Source organism: Eretmochelys imbricata, chromosome 4 (genome assembly GCF_965152235.1).
Source record: "Eretmochelys imbricata isolate rEreImb1 chromosome 4, rEreImb1.hap1, whole genome shotgun sequence".
NCBI classification, from domain to species: Eukaryota; Metazoa; Chordata; order Testudines; family Cheloniidae; genus Eretmochelys; species Eretmochelys imbricata.
In genome coordinates this window covers 20959779-20981191 of record NC_135575.1, presented here as the reverse complement: position 1 = coordinate 20981191, position 21413 = coordinate 20959779, and the positions used below count along the sequence as shown (strand labels likewise).

The 21413-nt window shown below is 39.7% G+C and overlaps 1 long non-coding RNA gene across 1 annotated transcript in view; it reads right to left on the bottom strand.

Annotated features, from left to right (window-relative positions):
• Positions 1-21413, bottom strand: part of LOC144263487 (uncharacterized) — a 223814-nt gene that overhangs the window by 164497 nt on the left and 37904 nt on the right. The window contains exon 2 of the long non-coding RNA XR_013345822.1: positions 16898-16980. This is a non-coding gene — a long non-coding RNA (uncharacterized LOC144263487). The remainder of the gene's footprint in view (positions 1-16897; positions 16981-21413) is intronic.

The following is a 21413-nucleotide window of genomic DNA, read 5'->3' as shown; positions in this document are numbered from 1 at the left end:
TTGGGTAAAATTTTCAAAAGTGCCTCGGTTACTTAAGAGTTTCAATCCTACTGAAGGTAAATGTGACTTATGCTCCTAAACAACTTAAGCATTTTTGAAAATGGGACTTAATAAAAAATTTACAAGTAATCTAAGAGCTTTAGGAGCCTAATTCCCATTAGGCTTCATTTCTGGATGAAGGCTGAACTGCACCACTCCTGCAGAAATGAGGGGAAATATAAAACCATAGCAAGGAGTTTGAAACTTACCCAGCAATGGAATGGAAAGCCAACAAACTCACTGGCTCTTCCCAGTGTAAATATGCTGGAACGTTACAGCACAACCAGAATTTGTGTCTATTGAACTCTCTTACACACAAACCAAAACTATAATGAAAATGTAGGCATCTTCCCCAGGCATTTAGCTGGCAAACAACAAGAGAGTTGAGCTGATACTTTCAGATTTATGACAGAGCTGTCTGCCTTCTACATGCATTTTATAGGCATTCACAATAAATTAACTACTAAAGGTCTGCTCCATAGACATAGCATTACGCACCGTCAAGTAGGAAACTTGGGTATGAATTCCAGGTTTGGTCATCTCACTCTCTAAACCAGTAAAGGTTAGGAGCACCCCCAACTCCTGAATGACTCAAGAGCGGCAACATCTGTAAGCCCATGAGCTACTTTAATGAAGCTCTGAAGGGAGTTCCATCCATTAGCAGCCAGAGGAAAGTGGGAGTGATCGTGCATAGCCCAGTGATGGCATTTCACTTGAGGACATTAGATGGGTTTCACAGAGAATCCCATTCAATCTCCCTTGGCCAGAAGAATGGTTGTGGCACTACAGGGTGTTTAGCATGTGGTGTAAATTGGAAAATAACACAATTCTTAGGTTTCTGACAAGACAGAGGAATCCTGCTCCCCTACTCAATATTCCCTACCCCACCCTAACTGCATCTGCATAGCAGCATGAAACATTAGAGCTGGGTGGGAATTGGATCTTTCATTTTGCAAGGAATATTTTACGTTTGGGGAAAAAATTCCATTCCAAAACAAAATGAAAGCAAAGAAAATTTGAAGTTTCCCATAAAACAAAAGTCCTCAAAAAAGCTTAGTTTCAGGTCAGTTGAAAATTTCTGTTTAGATAAAATATGAGTCTTTCTTTCCGATTTTGACTTTATTTTATATTATCTAAAATAAAAAAGTTGAAACAAAAAAGCAGTTTCAAAATGGAAAAATCAAAATGTTGTATTCTGAAGAGGTTGAAACATAACATTTCAACCTCATCAAAATGTCTTTTTTTTTTTAATTTCTTTCAAAAACTTTTCTGCAAAAAGTTTACCTTTTGATGAATTGGCATTTTCTGTTAGAAAAATGTTATGTGAGGAAATTACAAGTGTAATATTGAGGAAGGGTGAAAAAAGGTGGCATCTATTTTTCCCCCCTTTGCACTCTATGGGAGAACTCCAATCTCCACACAAGCCAACTAAGACCTCAAGCCATTTTAATACACAATACTGGAGGCCCTTCAAAATAAAATCCCAACAGTGACCTGCATTAGTGCAATGACATTTTTAAAGTGCTGGTCAGAATCAGCACTTCATTCTCTATAATGTGCAATGATCGTCACTATGTTTTTTAAATCATCTCTGATGCAAGGGCCAAAGAATAATTGGGTCAGAGAAAGAGGAGAAAGGAAAGAGTGCTGGAGAGAGGTCAGAATAGGACCTGAGAAGATTCTGAGCCCAAACTCTAAAAACAAAGATAAGCCCCTAAAGCCAAATTCTGCAGTCCTTTCACAGGCAAAAGCATTCACAAATAGGAATTTTGCCCAAGCAGTAAGACCTCCAGGATTTGGCCCATCTCTTATGCAGTGTTTCATTTCACATGCAGTCTGAACAACTGCACATACCTTATCACATCATCCATGTTTTATAAGCATAGTTTTGATTCCCGGTCCCACACATGGCAAGGATTCATGATTAAATTATCTCTAAGCCCAACAGAACAGCAGTCTCAGAAAAAGAGGATGGCTGGGTTTGGATAAGGTGATAAAAGAAATAAAACTCTTTTAATGGAGTTATTGTTTCCTTTACTATATTACAGCAGCATCCAGAAATTGTCCTTATGATAAGCTGTCGAACATTACATGAACCTTCTACTATATTTAGTCTTTCTGCCTTTCCTTATTCATCCAGTCTTTTCTTAGTGGTTTTTTTTTTTTTTTAATCCCCTTGTATTGGCCTCCAGAGCCCGTTTGGAGCAATATTGTGAAGCAAATGACCAGACATAATGACTTTCCAAGGTCCTTGTGATTCCTTATTAACATTCAGTTAGCATAAGTCCTGACTTTATTATTGACTACATTGAATACACAATACACTGACCTCTGCCATCTGCAACTAAATCTCTTCCTGCAGATCTATCAAAGTGATTTCATACACAGAGGAAGTGGAAGAAAACAAAAGCAGCAGCTACTTGTCTTTTCTGTCCCAAGAAACTTTAACACTCGGGGGGGGGGGGGGGAGCTGCCTTTCCTAATGCTCTTTTAGAGTAATTAGTATCCCATGCCTTCATCACTACTTCTAAATATTGGAGCATATTCTCAAGGGGAAAAAACATGCCATACTGAAAAAACAAAAATCTTGGTAGAACCAAAGTAAGGATGGACAGCAATATTATGGACTAAATTCTACTCTCAGTTACACAGCAGTACTATGGGAGGCACAATCCTGCCCCCAAACTATCTGGGATACGGATTAGACAGTCTGGGCCACCCTTTAGGATGTGCACACACCTAGTCTATACTTCAACTTCCTATTTTATTTTTTTATTGCCCGCACCTTCCCACTCAGTTCTGTCCTTTTTACACTGTAAGATCTTTGGAGCAGGGACTGTCATTTATTATATAAAGTGCCTAACCGCTTCCTGCAGCCCCCATTGGCCTAGAACGGCGAACCACGGCCAGTGAGAGCTGCGATCGGCTGAACCTGAGGACGCTGCAGTAAACAAACCGGCCCGGCCCGCCAGCGGATTTCCCTGACGGGCCGCATGCCAAAGGCTGCTGATCCCTGGCCTAGCACAATGCTGCTTTAATCTAAGGGCTTGTCTGCACTAGAAATCCTACAGCGGCACAGCTGCTCCGTTGCAGTGCTTCAATGTAGACACAACTTATGCCAATAGGAAGGGTTCTCCCATCCATGTAGGTAATCTACCTCTCTGAGAGGCAGTAGGTGGATCAAAGGAAGAATCCTTCCATCCAACTACTGCTATCTACCATGGGGGTTAGGTCGGCTTAACTATGTTGCTCATGGGTGTGCATTTTTCGCACCCCTGAGCAACATAGTTAGGCTGACCTAGTTTTCCAGAGTAGGCCAGGACTAGATGTTAAATAATAGTAATTTACTAAAAATCTGTACATCACCTTGCTCAAAAACAAAGGGGGGGAGCCATGACTTGATTAAGGCTTCTAAACACTACTGCAATATAAATAAGTAATAGTAATGACAAATAAGAGAACTAGACACAACTGGAAAGCCTCATGAGGCTTTTCTTTTCATACATGACTATGCAGTCCATCAACAAAATTAGCAAGGCTGTGACTTTCATGGGACCCAGGTCTCATACCCCAGGTTTACTCTGCTGTAACAATTACTCCACTGGACCAAATTATGCTTTTGTGTATCCTGATGAATATCTAAAATAACACCATTGATTTCAATTGAGTTGTTCCACATTTACATGAAAGCACAATTTGGTGCAATTGGTTTTGATTCACACTGGAGTAAGCTAGATCAGAGCTTTTATTGTTGATTTTGCAGTAGCACCTAGGAGTCCAGCCATGGACAAAGACCCCAAAGTACTAAGTGCTGTACAAACACAGGACAACAAGATAGTCCCTGTCCCAAGGAACTTACAATACAACTTCTAGATTCCTTGACCCCCTTCACTGGAGCCATAGGCAGCACTAGCCAACAGCCACCTGCAAGTTAAAAGCAGTGGACCTGCCTCAGAGTAGTGTGGTGTCATATATTGTCTAATGGTATTCTTCACTAGGATCATCAGAAATACGCAAGTGGATACCAACATGCAGGCATGGTAAAAACACCTTAGCCTGGACTATACTAATCCTTCCACTGTTGCTAGCACCGGTGACTAACAACTTTAAGATCTTTCTTAAAGTTAAGCATGTGCTGCTTTGCTGAATCAAGACCTTGGAGCCTGACTTCAGCATGCCTTAACATAGCATCTTTCACAGTTACCAGGGTATGGTAACACAGATAGCTTGTTGGCACAAAGGCAGGCACAATCTTCTCTAACAATAGTCAAATATTAATGGAAATGACAAGCAGGGGTATAAATACAAAGCTAATATTCCAAACACACATAATGGGGTAGAGGTGTTATGAGTTCAGTGTTAACGGTAACATTTTTAACCCAATTCTCACGTTCAGAGGCAAAATGGTGAGTGTAGAGGAGCAACAACTGGGGTGGGAGCAGTAATAAATTAATGGTGAAATTAATTCACCCTAATGCAAAGTCCATGCAACTATAGTGGTATTACATTGTTGTCAGTGCCAGGGAACGTTTTTGCTTCCTTGTTAATGTCTTGAATCAACAATGCACTTCATGACAAAGGCCAGGATACTCAGGTCAGCTTTAGACCTAGTCATTGCACTGGTGACCAGATATTTACCTTGACACAGCTTTTTGAGAAGATGGCTGAATTTAATAAGCTGTGCACATCACTTTTTAATAGATTTCTGTAAGGCTTCTGACTCAGTGCATTGAGCAAGTTTGTGCAATGTAATGAGGTGACTCACTGTACCTGGAAAGATAGTGTCATTGATAAAAGAGGTCTTTCATGGAATGGAAAGCTGTGTTCAAGTCAACAGCAGATACATGGCATGGTTTCTTATCTCCACAGAAGTTTGGTAAGTCTGCCTTCTGTCACCATTATTGTCCAGTGTTTGGTTGATGGATAAGCTTGAGGAGGCAGTTGTGAGTGGCATTGAACTGAACACGAGTCCGCTTCAAGATCTTGAATATGCTGATGACCTTGTCTTGTTGGCACAGTCTGGTGAATCACTGTAGCTGATGACCAGTCTGGATGGGCAAGATACAGCGCACATTGATCTGGGTATTAATCCAGACAAAAGTAAGTCCATGGGCCTTTACTATCAAGCAGCCTCCAGATTACAACCAGCTCAGAATTAACTTGTCAGGACGGGACACTGAGCAGGTGACAAATGTCAAATATTTGGATGGCACTGTACATAGTGCTGGAGAATGCTCGAAAGATGTGGACCCTTGTATTGCAGTAACAGTTATTGCCATGTTTTGGGTCATTCTGTGGGCACATTATAATATAAAGCTTGCTACGAAGCTGCAGATATATAGAACCACGGATATACCAACTCTGTGGTACAGAAGTAAAACATGGGCACTGAGGAAGCCTGAAGGACATTGGATTGACATTTTCAATTCATCATCTTCATCAACTACTCCATATCAAGTGGCAGGATAAGATCAGAAATAAGGGTATTTGAAGCTGAATCCAGCAACTGCCTCTGTCAGCACTGATTTGGTTTTGGCGGGTTCCTTGGTATAGACATATTAGAGTGAAAGACCAATGAATTCAAAGCACAAGTACCAAGGAATGCCACTACATAGCCAGCAATTATGTGGGCTACAAAAGCCTTGGTAGTAGGACAAGACTGTCCGTGATGGACATAAACTGAATATCCAGACAGACAGAGAGACTTTTCACACTCCATAGCCTGGTGGGTTAGGACACAGGCCCGGGATGTGGGAGACCCCCATCGTAAGCTGATTCAGAGTAATCTGGGATGAAAAAATGCACTAAATCAGCCAGAGTAGAGACTGGAATCTTCCACATCCCAGGCTGATGCCCTAACAACCAGGCTAGGCCCCTGGTTCCCCCGCACCCAAAAATAAATAAATAAAAATAATAATGGGGGAAAAAAAGCTCTGTGGTTTCAATAAAAGAAGTTTTGAATCATTCTAATGTGAAACGAAAGTTAATTTTGAAGCCTTGAAAGCTGCTGCAAAACAGAATTGTTCTCCCCCAGCCAGCTGTACATGATATGCAATAATGCCAGACAAAACGCCCCAAAAAACCAGCATCAGGAACAAAGGGTGGGAAATGCCTGCCTTCCACCAAAATCCATGGAGAAGCTGCTCCATTGGGCCTCTGCAACAGGAACTGCAAAGTTCATTCCTGAGATGTGCCCTCCAGGTAAGAGTATAGTCAGCATAGACTTTGCCAGTGCGCTAACATACAGGCTCCTGGGCCCATTATGTGTGCCCCTTGCAATGCACAATTAATATCCTGGCTGGCAACAGCCCCATGCATTTGCAGCAGAAACTTGTGGCTGTTTTGGTCTCAGCAGCATGTTTGTTGAGAGTGTGGACCTATCACAGCTGTCAAGCCACAGAGTGAATTCAGGTTGTAGCTACAAATACTCTCAAATCAAAAGGAATTTTAAAAACAAACCCCCAGAAGATGTGGCACGTGAAAGTCAAAATGAGAGTCACATGACCTCATTTTATTACCTGTCTTTTTCTACCTGTTTCCCATCCACGTTGTTCTGTATGGTGTCATGCTTCTTCCCCTCTCATTTTGTGGTATAATTCTGTCTATTTAGGTTCTTAGATGGCCTTTTATAAGAGCACCTCCCACGTATTTACAGATTTACCCTCACAACATCGTTAAGAGATATGGAAAAAAATATTACATCCATTTTACCACACAGGACACTGAGGTTCAGAGAGACATGCATGACAAAGCCAGAAGCACAAAGGAGGTTTGTAACAGAGTTAGGAATAGAACCCCAATCTCCTAAATCCCAGTCCAGAGTCTTCATTACAAAATCATGCCTTCCTTTTGCCACTCCTTTTTCATTTAATCGTCGGTAGTGAATGCACACTGTTGTGTTCCAATTCTGAATTGGCACTTCAGATATGCAGACATGCCAATTCATCTCTGTGCAGAAATACTGGTGACCTTGCATTATCCTTCAACTATAGCACATTTCAAATGATCAGTTCTCCAGAAAGTATAGAATCACCACATAAACAACTCTAACAACCAGAGAATTCACTAACACATTATCTCTCTGATTTTCCTACATCCAAATTATAAGGATTTTGTTTTTAAAAAAAGACATTGCTCCACTAGAAATCACAGAAACTAACAAAAACCCAAATCATTTGGATTTCATCTTTCTTTATGTGTCAGTAACAGGGCAAACCTGAATATATTAATGGAGAAATGAACATGTGAATTTGTATATGGATCCCAAGATTTGCTGTCTACTCTCCTTGCTACTAAGAATTTAAAAAATCTAAAACCCTTTACAAATCCCCATTAACTATCATAGAGGAGGAACTTGTATTTCATTGACTGTAGTTTATGCAAATGGAATCAGAGGAATTAACATATTGGAAGGAGCTGACATTTGTCCTGATATATTGAATCGTTAGCATGACAGAATCACTTAAGCTGGATCTACTAACATCAGGTTTCCTCTCATTATTGACCCCTGCAGAGTAGGCCTGACAAGTGGAACTGCTGCAAAGTTCATTAATAATGTGGAATAAATCAATTGTTCGGGAAATACTGAAAACAGATGACACTGAACTCACACTTTTTGCAAATTCAGCACAAACCAGTTTCCATCAAGGACACCTGCTGTAACAATGTCCTTTTCTGACCTATTTTCAGGGACTACACTTCTTCACCACTGCCCTTTTTAGGCAACTCTTGGGGTGCACAGTATTGTTCTCAGTATGGGAATAGCTCATTTGCTATTAAATAAAAGCAGTATTATCTAGTATACAGTAGAACCCATGGACAGAGGCATTTTGGCTTAACGATGGGCATACCTGATGCGAATTATGGACAGAAATCATGATCCATGACCCAGTTTTACTTTCATCCATGAAGAACATGAAAACAATATGGGTAGGCCTAACTGATTCAAGTTAAAGGAACACTGGCAAAGCTGGAAGAATCACACTTTAACTTATTTCTTTACTTACATTTGTTTGTAGTGTCCATGTAACTCCCTATGCCTTCATTTTCAAAATAATGTTCGAAGGAACAAAGTCAAGATTAAAAGAACCAGATTCAAAATCAAATTCCCTTGCTTGTGGTACTAACAACATGTAAGGGTCCAAATTCTGCAATACATATTAGAGCTCAAAGCAAAATATTGATTTTTTAATGTTGTATTTTGCTGCTCACAGAATGTCCATGAGCAAATTGACAGCATAATAAATTCGTTAGTCTCTAAGGTGCCACAAGTACTCCTTTTCTTCATGAGCAAATTGTGATTTCCATTAATGTACTTATTATTCAAATTTACTCCAGTTTGGGGAAATGTTGTTTCTTTATGGATAGGTTTCAGAGTAGTAGCCGTATCAGTTTGTATCCACAAAAAGAACAGGAGTACTTGTGGCACCTTAGAGACTAACGAATTTATTATGCTCTAATAAATTTGTTAGTCTCTAAGTTGCCACAAGTACTCTTCTTCTTTATGGATAGATTTTACATTTTTGTTTTGTGGTCTGAAAATAATTCTCTGTGAGTATTTGACACATCCTAATTGCATCTTAGTCTCTGTTTGAAAGCTATGATTGGTCATATATTATTACTCCCATTTCCTGGTTGGATGAACATAATTCTTACATAATCAGGAGGAAAGCTTGAAGAAACCATAGCTTCAAAGAGTACAGATCTTTGTTTGCCATGTTTAATTGCTTCTGTGGCAGAGCTCTAGCAAAGGCTTTTGGGAATTTGGGCCTCTGCTGTGTGCCCCTCCCATACTATTCTAGTGTGAATACTTGAGTTTAAGCTTGAACAGTCTATAATCTTGGCATAGAGAATTTTAAAGTTTCCACAAGCATTTTAGCCAGTAATACCTGATTGCTCAAATGTTCACAAGAGTCAAATTCAAATGAGGCGAGAGGACAACATGTGAAATTACATTTTACATTTGAGAGAATACTCACTGAAAAGTACAGTATTAGTTCAGCCTTAGTCTCTTCTTAGGCAGAATTCCCAATAATAGCAATGGGAATTTTGCCTTAATAAGGACAGAGTAAGAACTGAAGGATTTGGCCCTTCTTTATTAAATGTAAAAGAATTTTAAAAACAGTTTTCTTTAAAAACAGTATGTTCTTTATTTACTTCATGCATTTTGCTCATGCGGATAGGGAAACCTGACTAGCCATTTTCATGTGTTAATGCATGACCACTAACATACAATGCAGTTGTGTTTATGTTTCCAATATTTGTGGGAATGTTTACATTTATTAAAGATATAGGCCTGGTTCCTGCTCCCATGCAAAATCAATTGCAGGATCAGGCCAATACAGTTAAAAAAATTTTTAATGCAACATAAACAATCTATTTTGTAGCAGTTTTGTAACTATTTTTAAACAAAAAAAATCTATGTTTTTGGTCTATACTACTTGACAGTGCCACTTCTCTCCTTTACCAACTCCCCACCCCAATAGTAATAAGGCAAGGCATGGAATACAACAACAAAATTGGTAAAGCATCAGATTTTCCTCCCTTAGTAAACAGGCTTTGCACAGGAGTCACTGTTTGGGACGAGCAGAGAAACTTTCCCCCAACTTGGGTCATAGGATTCAATGAAGTCAGGATTATACAGGGTGTGAAGACCCAATCCTTCCTGGCACTTAGAGTCCATGACAGTGCTGAACACCCACGACTACCCTCAACTTCAGGGGGAATTGAGGCACTCAGCACCTTGTAGGACTCTCAAAGCCCTAAGAATTTGGCCCATTACATAAATATCTTTTAAAACTGAATCCTTGAAACAGGCCCAGAAGTGCAAAAATGTTGAATGCTTGATACTTCTGCAATTTGTAATTAGAAACAAATCAGCCATAAGTGATTTCTTTATTTGATGTGAGCCTTGATTTGGCTTTACTCAAAACACCCAAAGGTTTCTTCCCGCCCGCTTCCTATTACAAATGTCTATTTAATAACTGCTCCATACCATGGGTTGACTCAATAAAGGAGCCAAATACTGATTTACATAAAATACTGTTATGATCCCACAGGAAATCTGTGGCCTCACACCCCAAATCAGTTATCCTGTTTGGTTTTGGGTGACTCTGCTTGTTCCTAAGTAATTCTTCACTGATGGATTTTGCTGCTTTTGAAGACAAGACAATTGCATAAATACGCATGGAAAAACCCACCCCAAAAAACAAACAGTGGTATTACAACCTGAGATCTATCTAGTGAAGTGCACAGATCCATTAGCAAACAAAAACTACAAGTAGTGACAGTTATAGGTTGCAGCAGGACACAGCCCACCCAGCCACAACTTTAAAGGAATGGTAATAAGTTAAGGGGAAATACTGGTGCATTGCTTTCCACTTTCAAGTTGCCTACAACACTTGATATAACACACCAACTCAAACTTGCACTCTAGTGCAAAACCTTAAGTGACCTCATATTTTTTACATCAATTATATTAACAGAGCAGCACATCTCACTGTCATTCCTCCCGTGCACTGGGAAGTTAATTTGCTTTAACACTGCTTGAGTTGCACTGGTACCACTACCCTGTTGTAAACCGCAAGTATACTACACATTTCATTTCATTTCGAATTGCAATTTTAATTTTGTTTTTCAAAAATATGTGGGTTTGATTTTTGACTTAAAAAACACTCGTCCCCCTTTTGAGGGAAAAGTAAAAAAGGGATAGAAAAGGAGTTAAAATCTCTGAATATCTGAAAACTAAAACCCAAAGATTTTCTATTTTCCAAAAAGAAAACTTCAATTTGAAATGAACGTTTTCATTTTATTTAGACTTTTTTCACCACACTCTAATTGTTTATGCAATTTTTTTTATTTAAAAAAAACAACACAATTTTTGTAGGAAAAATCAGTTCAGTTGAAAAATTTCTAGTTCTGTTCGGATTCTTATACCATGTCCATCCCCCAGATATCTGAGCACGTGGAGTACCACTGAGATAAAGCTGACCAACATCAAATGATATCAAGGGCAACTGCATTAGAGAGAGCTCAAGCCAAGATTTCAAAAGGCATTATAGGTCAAGGAAAGCGCCTTGAAGCTAATATGGAATTTCACTGGCAACCAGTGTGTGATTGAGACAGAACTAGAATTATGTGCTCGCTCCATCTGGTGCCAGTCAGAATCCCAGCAGCCACATTTTGTACCAGCTGCAGTCTGTTAATTGTGTGTTCAGGGAGACCAGCAAAAAGGGCATACAATGGTTCAAACTGAATGAAACAAAAGCAGGAACAAATACCTCTGCTTCAGTAAGGGTGAGGTGATGACACAGTCTGGCAGTATTCCTAAAGTGATAGAAGGCAGATTTCGCCACAAGAGAGTTTCAACTGCACATCATGCATTTCAAATGTGAGAGCAGAGTCAATGATAGTCTCCTAACCGTCCTGACCAGCAGAGAAAATTGCAGACACACTAAAAAAAAAAAAATAGAGTTTAAAGTCTGAAGCCATACAATACTTCTGTTTGGGTTTTCAAAGAACGCTTTTAGACATCGAAGCCTGGATTTTGATCAGGCAAGCAGACATCTCCGATGGGGCAGAGGGACTAATTCAATAACAAATCAGTGGCCTGACCATATGAAGGCAACATCAAGTTGGTAGTTTAAAATGACTTGGGGATGAACATGTAAAAACAGGCCTCTAGGAAAAGAACCCAGTGTGTCAATAGCCAGTGTAGGCAATATAAATGTAAAGGGTCTGATTCTCATCTTGCGTATACAAGTGTAAAATTAGGAGTTATGCAGATATAAAATTAGTGTGAGAACAGAATCAAGAAAAAATGGCCCAATTTTGCATTTCTTCTGTGCACAAAACTCTCACATACTTATCCAGAATTAAAAAGTGATCAAAATTAGGCCTAAACTGAATTAGGGCCATTTTTTTCCCTAAATAAGTGTGTCCACACAGGGACTTAATACAGTTTAACAAATCCATTTTAAATTCACATCCTTAGTTAATTCAGACGAACTTTCTTTCATATCCCCATCCAAACAAGCCCTTAGTGAGCTCACAGCAGGGGCTGGTCCAAAAAACAAAGCTATGATCCAAATTTGATTCAGACCTTTCTAAAATTTGGGGACTAGTCAAATTCAGTAAACAAGGTGGGGGGGGGGTAAAAACACAAGAAATTCTTAAATTTAGATATGAGCATGTAAGTAACAGATGATATACCCCCAAAACACCAGCAGAGCAATAAGACACAAGTTTTAGCTGGACCGTACCATCTTGCACATCACAAGGGATATAAGATATTTCAGTGCACACTGTATCATACATTGACAAAGCTTATGCACTTAGCTGAACACTCAATGTACCTTCCTGGAACTCTTTGCCTTTCAAATCTGCAAGCAAACAGCTGACTCTGCATTGCAGTGTTTGTTCTACCTATCCTCATCAGGTCTCTAGGATCTGGAGGAAAGATGTTGACAAACGTAATCAATAAATTAAAGAATGATGAACCAATGAAAAGAGTGACTGAGGGGCCACCGCAGAGACCACAACCATCATGACAGAATCATCATCATCTGGGGATGGGGTGGGTGGTAAATTAAAGTGAAAACAGGATCAACATTTTAAAGCTAGTGCAGTGTAAGGTTACAAAAAAAAAAAAGATGAGAAACAGCAATAGCTGTTTTGCACAAGAGAACTAACTGGGATCATGTTTTCTATTTAATATTTATAGTCTCATTTTTTCTCTCTTTGGTAATGAACCTGTTTGCCTGTTTGCAAACTCTCCTTCCAACACTCATTTTGGTGAATTGGGATGTGTGAGCAGAGAGTGGGGAAGGGTCCAGGGAAGTGGGGATCCTAGGTTCTATTCCTAACTGGTACTGACCTCCGTTTGTAATGTAGGACAAGCCTCTTTACTTCTCAGTGATATCCTTGCATGAAATGTATTATGGAAGTACAAAAACTAATTAAAAGAATCATGTTTCAGAATGATGCCAGAATAGCAGAAGTGATATTTACTCGCTTCAGGTATGTGTTTGCAAATCTCTTCATGTTAACAGAAGGCACACATATGTACCCAGAGCCAGAAGATGGCCCACTGCCTACAAAGCTCATGAAACAAAACAGTAGAGATGTCAATTATGGATGAGGAAAATTGTTCTACTTCATTTCAAACCCACTGGAACAGTCTGGACACAAAAGTTCAGCTTGAATGAAAAGGATTTGGGGATCAGGATTTCATTCAGGAGAGACTGAAAAATAGAGCAGAGGGAGGAAGAGAGGAAAAAAATCAGAAAAAAAAAAAAAAGAAGTGGAATGTAGTTCAGAGTGGGAAGAGTGAAAAGCAAATGGTGAGACTGGGACTAAAGCTAGCCGGAAAAGGAAATCCCTTCCTGTGAAATACTTCACAGTTTAAACACTTTTTTGGCTCAGCCTGGGACAAAAAGTTAAAAAACCAAAAACCCTAAACTCAAGTTTCAGCTTCTGCCACCCTTTGGGGTTCCCAGAGTGCAAGGCTCTTGTGCCAGACACATGCAACATCACCATGTGGTGACATAATGGCACAACATGCTGATGCTAACTTCTACTAGTTGTCTGGCAAAGTGAATACGCAAAGATCAGGCTGGCTTTGGTGGACTTAAAACACAGCCAGTTTGGAGGAGCACCAAATGTGTCCAAAACAGACATTAACAGCATTATTATAAGTACCATGGCAGCACCTACAGGCCCCAAACATGACCCCTTTATGCTCGGCACCAAACACACACACAAGAAAATGGTCCCTGCCCCAAAGAGCTTACGATCTCAGCATCAGATGAGAGATCAGGTGAACATAAGAAACAGACAGGGAGAGCATACAATAACAGTGAGACCACCATAATTAGCAGAATAAGTAGTGATCATAGCACAGAGTCCTGACCTTTAATACAAACAATATCTTGCTTTTAAATAGTTAACTTAGTTTGTCACTAAATCTTAAGTCAATTTACAAAGGAGGTCAGCATCATCATCACTATTTTACAGTTGGGGAAACTGCGGCACAGGAAGGGGAAGTGATCCAAGGTGATCCAGCAATTCAGTACTCTGTCCACTAGCCCTTGCTGCCTCCATTGTCATCATGTGTTTTGTAGGCATATGTGAGTTTTAAAGAGAGATCTGAAGGAGGCTGATATAGTGGCTTTGAAGATGTGTATACTTTTGTACATACACAGTGTAAAAACATAGGACAATTTTGTGGTATGAAATCAAGCAAACTCCCCTTGGCTTCATTGAAAATTGGGTCCAATTAAGATCTACAGAATTAAGGCTGTGCTTTCTTTTTTAATGTTATGAAGACAAAATGGCAGATGCAATTGGAACAGCTGTCTGAATATTTTAATAATGAAAAAAACATTCAAAACAACCAGCTCGGGTCAAGGCTGGCACTCAAGACAATCAGTGGCTCCCTGCAGCTTACACTATTTTAATTCACATAGTAATTAAAATGACAACTATCACCTTGTGGCTAACTAATAGGATTTAAAAGCACCTACATATTTCAACACTGAAGCAGCCTCACCAGGGTCAAATCTGTGTTGCCAATTGCATCCTGAAAGTCAGCATTATCCCTAGTGAGTTGTTTCTGAGTTTACAAAAAGAAAAGGAGTACTTGTGGCACCTTAGAGACTAACAAATTTATTTTAGCATAAGGTTTCATGAGCTACAGCTCACTTCATCATACTTCTGAGTTTGTAGTTCAGATGTTGAATGCCAGTACATTTGATATAGGTTCTCTACCTACACCTTATATTAGTCATGTCTATTACTTAACTTGGTTGTTTTTACAATGAGTTTGTTTCAGATATATATTAATATAGAGTGGAAATTGGTTTTGATGATCACTGTTTGTAATGATCATTTGGCCCTACACATACAGTCATACATACGTGTGGAAAGTTTACAGTATCTCCCATTTTTGCACCTCATTCATACTTTTCAAAGATAGGAAAGAATTTTCCACATTTATTAAAACTTGCCTAATGGTGATACCAGTAGTAGAGTTAGTGATAATCAGGTAGATGTGTCTTTACACAATAAGCCAAGTTCTGTGTGGATTGCATAGGTTTATGTCCATACAAATAGTGTCCCATTATGTTTGGGGAGTTTTAATCATCATTTATTATTTGTAAAAGCAATATAGTCTACTCTGTGCAGCACAGCCCGAATCTTACCATATGCTCCACATAGCTAGACCCCCGGCACTCAAGCAGGGTCCCATTGATCTCCCTGGAACTCTGTACAAGGCTAAGGCTATTTTGCATTGAAAACACTACTGCAGCACTTGCTACAGTGTCAAGAGGGGTTCAGATTTACACCAGTGCAACTGCTTAATTTGTCCCAAATGTCTTTTTACTGTCCATTTCATTATCCATTTTGCTAACATCAACTTTTCCAAACATTTGACTTTAATCAACATGCAGTCCAGACCTTTATAGCGCACCTCAGACTCACTTTAGAGCAACTTCTTTTCTGAGCCTCACATAAGTTTGCTTTTCACACACAAGCAGCTACCAGTGTATTTTTAGCTGGCAGACTTTACTATCAGCACAACTCAAAATGACAAATTCATCCTTTGTGCTGATACAATTGACTTGTCTCATAAGTTTACAGCTAATTAGCTCTTTAGTAAACGATGGCTGGTGTCACAGGTCATCTGATAGCTGATCCCGCTAAATTGACCGTAAATATTTCCTTCCGTTTGTATCTGATTGTTGCTTGCAACTACCGTGCCTTCTCAATTAAAATTAAGTGTTTAAACTATTCCTTATTATTCAGAGGGGAAAGTGTTACAGCTTTGATTCCAAAATGAAGGTTTCATACTGATCAAATATCAGAAGATGACTGTTTTGTACTTAAGGCCTGATCCAGTGTTTGCTGCGGTCAACCCAGTCTTTCCTGGACTTCAGTTGACATTGGGTCAGGCCCCTATATAGCACTTTGGGGCCAAATTCTCTGATGTTTATTACAGTTATTAAAAATATTTGTATTGCGGTAACACCGGAGGCCCCAACCCCATTGAGCCAGGTGCTGTATAGACATAACAAATGGTTGGTCCCTGCCCCAAACAATTTCCAAGGCAACACTCCACTGAAGTCAATAGATCTGCACCCATTAATACCCCTAGAGAATTTTGCTCTTTATCTCTAAATTTCAAAGTCTTTAACAAAGGGTAATAAACATTATTATGCCCATTTCATAAGTGAGGTACTGGAGGGAAAGGAGTTAAGTGATTTGCTTGAAGCCACATAGCCAGTCTAGGAATACAGTTGGGAATAGAACCCAGGAGCTTAATATTCCACTGCTTTGCATCTTGTGTAGTCAATTACACCTGGGCACAGTGGATGTTAAATGTCTCCATGCTGATTGTCTCCCATGTTGCACTGTTTTACACCCACAGTGCAACATGGAAGCCAGGGGATTCGAGTCCATATTCTCCTAATTCCCTGTGCTCACTCCACTGGATATATATTCTTACTTAAGAGAAATCAGCACACAGATCAGATCAATGATCATTCCTTGTATTCGTCTCTTTAATCCAGAAGCATGTCCGATGCAGGGGTAGGTCTTCCTTGCCAGAAAACAGCTGTGTTTTTACATCGAGATCATTTTCTCAGAGTAAAATCCCAGTGGAGAGACGGTACAGGAAAACCACAGGAGAAGGCTCCTTACCCCAAGCATCACTACATTTAATATCAGAGTTTTCTACTTTACAGGCTCCCCCGCCCCCCCAGTACTTCAAAACAAAATAGGCTGGGCCAAACCACCTTCCCATCAGCAAAATGGAAATTGACGCACTCCATGGGAAAATCCACAGGCAAGAGGCACTTACCCTGTAGAAGAGAACGTATGGTGATGCTCTCTCTCCATTTTCTCAGCCTTCCAAAAGGGTAGTCACGAGGCTTTGGTAGCATTCTAAAAACAAAAAACAAACAAACAAACCAGAATTGTCAGAGAGTTCAACATCATTTGAAGTCATAGAAAAGAAGCTCTGTTTCACACCTACATTAGTGCTGCAGGTTTAAAATGATAATATGAACTTCATTTAAAGTCTTTATTTAAATCATTTTGAAAAAAGATATTGCACTCTTGGACTTGAGTCTGAGTTTGAACTGTATGGCCTACGTCCAATTCAGGCGCCGATTCAGCAGAGAACTTCAAGTTCAGAACACAATGGTTCACATGCTTAGGTCGCCCTGACTCCCCTATGTTTGTATAGATCTGAGCACAGCAATGATACTCAATAAATAATGTAGACAAGAAAAATCTCCAGGTACTTTTCAAAACTTTTGTTGCTTTCATCATTCCTGAGTTAATAGAGATCTATGATGACATCCCTCAACCTAAGTCTTGCTCAAAGAAAAGCTTTCCTCCTGCTGAGTCAGTCAGGGGTAACTAAAAATGTGGGGCTGGTGATTGTGTTGTGGATCCACAAGCTGTGCTGAGCAGAAGCTTCTATTTAATCAAATGTTGCTATCCTCTCCAGAAGCCACAATCACAGCTGAGGCCTGTAAGGAACACAGGTACTCCTGGGATCACTTTGCTGATGCTGTGTGCTTCAGTGAGAACATCAGAATATTTGTCTGGGTTATTTGCCAAGGGGTTGGTATTGTACCTGAAGTCTTAGCAAGCTGAAAGACAGACTCTGCCAAGGAAGAGAGACACTGCTGACTAAATAATATTGAGACCCTGAAATATTTAACTTAAAGATTTTCCAGGTGGTACAGATTATTTGAAAACATGGTTTCAGACTAATCAAAAGTAAGAGTGAGGATTTAAAGGGAGAAGCAAGGAATAAAAATATTAATCACAGTTCTAGAGAGAAATGTGGAGATGATATCCACGTGACACATTGCACAGGCATCTAGGCTGCTATTTTCAAGTAAGCTTAAGAAAGTCAGGGAACCAACTTCCACTGAAACCTCTATTTTCCTTTTGAAAAAACCTTCAGGCCTTTCTTATGCCTCATAAAAAGACTTTAAAAGAGGCAAAACCCCATTTTAAAATCCTCCTCAGCAGTGCACAATTTGTGCCAGGGGCTGAGCCCCAGCACCTTTAGGCTTGGCAGTTCATAGCCCTGGCACCTCTGCACCTGCCACATAGTTATTAAAGTAAAAAACTTGCTTGAGCCCCAGCACCTCTTTCATTACAAATTAAGCTCTACTCCTCAGTAAAATAATGGTAATAAGTTAAATCATCTTTCCCTATTTGCTACAGACTTAGTAACATCATAGCTGCTGTGTTGCATGAAAACTGTGCTCCCTGTAATTCTGCCTTAATATATGCTATTTTTAATGATTTATGGCTTGACTTTAATGCTTCAGGTGGTGTTGACTTCTGCCTCTTTGACTGAGTTGATTGTACCAGACGTGTTTGGGTGTGTCTATACAGAAGTGGTTGTGATTACAACATAAAGACAATTCTCAGACCTTTCTTGGACTTGTAACAAAGACCAGGAGGAAGGATGATCTTGTGGTCAAGACACTGAATTATAACTCAGTCTTCCTGAGTGACTGTGGGCAAATCACTGTGCCACAGCTTCCCTTCTGTAAAATGGGGATAGTACTTCTTTTGTCTGCCATATTTACTTAGATTCTTAACTCCTTGGGGGCAAGGACTGTCAATTATCATGTGTTTGTGCAGACTTAGAACAATGGGGGTCCAATACTGACTTAGTTACTCTAAAACACTGGAATTGGGCTGATATTGGATTACTCACTCTAAGTGCTACTGTAACACAAACAATAAAGAACAAGTTACACTGTTTTCAGAGAGAGCTGAACGAGTATCTTTATCATCCCAAGCACAGAGTACATACAGGCAATAATTTACCTTCTCTTTGTCAGTAAAGAAGACCAACATCATGCAGCCTGAAAACTCCTTAACTCTAGGTAGGCACCTGTTTAATGCCTGAGGCTTCTGGCATTCACAGTTAAGTTGTTTGCAATGGTGAATTCTTAAAACTCCTTTAGCTATTTTCTGCCCATGGCTTTAACCAATCAATGTCTCTTTTTACCATTTATCTGTTCAAATCTCCTCCCAATTTATCATCATCCGTAAATTTCATTGATGTGCTTACTGTCTCTTCCAGAGCATTAAAGAATAAAGGTAAATAAAATCTAAACCACCTCCTTAGCATTTCGCCCCTTAAGGCTGTTTGGTATATAAATGAATAAGATACTCCTTACCATGTTTCAAGTGAGGGGAGCAGTCACCGATCACCTCCTCTGATTGTTTTTGAGGACAAGATTTTATTTAAAAGTGATTTTTTTTTTATTTTAAATAATAAGCTATGCTCTAGCCACAAAGTCCTTCTGCTTGCTTTTTCAAGCACAAATGGCTATAGGATTCTACCAGCTGGAGGAGGTACTGTTTTACTGAAAACTCAGGTGTTCTACTACTATGGCAATCAGGTAAAGAGGCAATGGAACCCATGAATGGGCTAATCTCCCCAGACCACAAACCCCTTTCTCAGCATCCTACCTTTGATCTCCTCTGCCTTAATAATTTGTCTAAGAAGAAGGGGCTCATTTTTCCCCCATCACACCTACCAAGCTACTACACATCCACTCCCACCCTCACTTACCTACCCACATCATCACGTCCACCTCCCTTACATACATCACACTCACCTACTGGATGAACCATATCAGACTTACTAATTTGTCTGTTGGTTCCCTCTGCCAGCTGAGCTCGTGGATCTGTCTCTTTACGTCAGCAGTTAACGGTGGTGATTCGTATGTGATGTACTGGCCTGTATGTGCATGCTTCCATGCCTGTACTGTATAGCTATTATTTTCATCGATTAGAGATTTTTCATTTTTGCATCATGATACCGTGCATTGATTCTGAACTGCACCGATGCCAAAGTCATTTCTGCTTATTTTGCATTCACCATATTGCTCTCTAAAGTCAAGTTCATGAAGCTCTAGTTTTGAATGCAATCCTAATTCAAGAAAAACTTCTGACTGACTTCAGTGAGGGTTTTGCTTAATTAAGGACTGGAAAATCTGACTTTAAATTAGTAGTGATTCTCTGACAGAGGATGAGATGCCGATTCAGTCAGCAATTAATATGCTATCATAATTTAGCATTAATAGATTACATCAACATAAATGGTGTTATCTGTGCAGACTAAGAACAGATTTCATTTAACTACATTTACAAATTACAGTATCCACTTAGTCTTTCTCCTTCCCTCCCCCCATACACTTCCTTTGTGTTGTTTCTCTCTGAAATCTGTCCACTCTAGCCCACTGGCATAGTTTATTGTACCATGCTGGGCAGTGATTTCACAACATAAGGCCAAGAGTCAGCATCATACACATGCATAAGTGTTTTGCTCAACTGCTCCTTGGGGCAGGGACTGGGTTTTTTTCCCCCTGTGTTTTTACAGTGCATAGGACATAAACCAGTGCTCCTAGGTGCTTCAATAATAAATAAATCTTGGGCCTAAGAGGTGTCACGTACAGTGAGTATTGGGATGAGAGAACATCAGTGAATCAGATTTTGTGCAACCAAAGAATACCCCTTGAAGAACTACCTGGTGTCAGCATTGAAAAGCAGCCTGAGGGGGAGGGAAGTCTCCTTACTGAATAACATTAATGTTCCATTCTCATTTGCTCCCTAAAGCTATTCTACAATCTTTGTTTTTATTCGGTAGTTCTTTGCTGTCATGCTACATTCTGTTGCTCAGTTAATGGGAAAAGTAGGAACCCTCTTCCGCTAAATAAACTTTAGCCATTCCTCAGACACAGAGAATGAGGAGTGACCACTGAAATGCATCTTATCAATATGACGATCAGTGGAAGATGCTCTTTCAGGTGCAGGTGAGGGAGAGTTATTACAGGCACAAACTGTTGGAGGTGCATGGGACTGAACCACAAGGCTTGCTCTGGTCTGGATGATTAAGCTACAGATTGAAGTCTCATCCTCTACACCAGAATTTAGGCTCATTGCCACTGCTGATGACTGCAAGAAAGCACAATTTAGAGCAGGTCAAAATATTCAGTATAGGTAAGTGCAAAGGACTACACTTAGGAAGGAAAAAATGAAATGCACAACTATTGTAGCCCTCGTATTAAAAAAGTCATTTCACAATAAATGGAAGTTCAATGCAATGCACTGAAACAGTTTAGGACTTACATGCTATTTCACCATCACTAGAGATACACTATTATCCAAGTTAATTCTGAATAGACTGGATTCTACTGTACAGATGAAAATCTGGATAGTTATGCTAAGCCTTTTCAATACAGAATGTCCACTGTTTGCCTCTCACTACAGCTTCCACTGTTTATGGTGACACCACTGTAGTGAGACCAAAAGACACTGGAGGCTTCTGTGGG